Source organism: Lactuca saligna, chromosome 4 (assembly GCF_052625555.1).
Source record: "Lactuca saligna cultivar CGN05327 chromosome 4, ASM5262555v1, whole genome shotgun sequence".
NCBI classification, from domain to species: domain Eukaryota; kingdom Viridiplantae; phylum Streptophyta; class Magnoliopsida; order Asterales; family Asteraceae; genus Lactuca; species Lactuca saligna.
In genome coordinates this window covers 251,373,552-251,375,342 of record NC_136420.1, presented here as the reverse complement: position 1 = coordinate 251,375,342, position 1,791 = coordinate 251,373,552, and the positions used below count along the sequence as shown (strand labels likewise).

Below are 1,791 nucleotides of genomic sequence, written 5' to 3'. Positions count from 1 at the left end.
ACGTATCACAATATTGTCCGCTTTGGGCCACTCGGCACGAGGACTTCCCAGGGGGTCACCCATCCCGGTACTACTCCCGCCCGAGCACGCTTAACTGCAGAGTTCTTATGGGATCCGCTGCCCTCACGGCTTTAAAACGCATTGTGATAGGGAAGGTATCCACACCCCTTATAAGGAATGCATAGTTCTCCTTCCCAACCGATGTGGGATCAGATCTAACCCACTTTCACCCCCCATTATAGGGTTCAACGTCCTCGTCGAACACATCGACCCGTGCCCTGGCTCTGATACCATTTCTCGATTTGTGCGTGTCATCCTTGCGCAGGGGCCATGCTAATCTTCTCTGTATCGCTGTGTCGCAAAGGGTGCGTGTCATCCTCCCTTTGAGATGCTTTATGGGAGGAAGTGTAGGACCCCAATTTGTTGGGGCGAGGTGAGTTTCCCTTCAGTAGGAACGGGTCTAAGGCCACAATGCCGGCCCGTTTAGCTAGCAGTACTATCCGGACTTCGGTTCGATGCAAATTTTAGTATGTTTGATGCCTTCGTGGCTCAGACAGTATTTTGTGTTATGTGTTCCGGGTTACGTCCCGATGTAGTATGCTATCTATGTACTCATGTTAGTTGATATGCTTATGTGATGCTATGTTCAGTATGTTCCGGACTTCTGTCCGATGCAGTCAGTTCCGGACTTCGGTCCGATGCAGTAGTTCCGGACTTTGGTCCAATGCAGGAGGCAAGGCCTCAGTAGTTCCGGATCCCGATCCGATGCAGAGGGCAAGGCCCTGGTTAGTTCCGGACTTGGGTCCAATGCAGTTTCCGGGCTTCGGTCCGATGCAGTGGGCAAGGCCCAGTATGTGATTATATGTATTATATGGTATGTGGTAGTTTGGGGGAGCTCACTAAGCTTCGTGCTTACAGTTTCAGTTGTGTTTAAGTGAAAGTGGGTTAGATCTGATCCCACATTGGCTGGGAAGGAGAACTAAGCATTCCTTATAAAGGGTGTGGATACCTTCCCTATCACAACGCGTTTTAAAGCCGTGAGGGCAGCAGATCCCATAAGAACTCTGCAGTTAAGCGCGCTCGGACGGGAGTAGTACCAGGATGGGTGACCCCCTGGGAAGTCCTCGTGCCGAGTGGCCCAAAGCGGACAATATTGTGATACGTGCTAGAGGGGGATGTTACAAATGGTATCAGAGCTAGGGCACGGGTCGATGTGTTCGACAGGGACGTCGAACCCTATAATGGGGGGTGAAAGTGGGTTAGATCTGATCCCACATCGGCTGGGAAGGAGAACTAAGCATTCCTTATAAGGGGTGTGGATACCTTCCCTATCACAACGCGTTTTAAAGCCGTGAGGGCAGCAGATCCCATAAGAACTTTGCAGTTAAGCGTGCTCGGGCGGGAGTAGTACCAGGATGGGTGACCCCCTGGGAAGTCCTCGTGCCGAGTGGCCCAAAGCGGACAATATTGTGATACGTGCCAGAGGGGGGTGTTACACTTGGACTCCAAACTGTAGATCTACCCTTCCCAAGCCTATTCCACACGTAAAATTGCAAACTTTACGTGTAGAGAAGGAGATCTAGGCCAAATACACCATAAACTAGGGTTAAAGGCAAAGAGGCTCCATAATCAACTCAAGGGAAGATACTTTATGCTTCTTAAGACCATAATATGCTTAGATCCGAAGTAGCAACTTCAGATATGGCTTCTAACTCAAAAGGGGTAGCTAATCATGGCTAGAAAACCCCCAAAACTCACAACCATAATAGATCTAAAGGAGAGAAACAACTT

The 1,791-nt window shown here is 49.8% G+C and overlaps 1 non-coding gene across 1 annotated transcript; it reads right to left on the bottom strand.

The window, feature by feature from the left end:
- Positions 1-279: 279 nt before the first annotated feature.
- On the bottom strand, positions 280-378 carry LOC145044409 (U6 spliceosomal RNA). Its single transcript, XR_013681363.1, has one exon. It is a non-coding gene; the product is annotated as a U6 spliceosomal RNA (small nuclear RNA).
- Between the last annotated feature and the right edge of the window lie 1,413 nt (positions 379-1,791).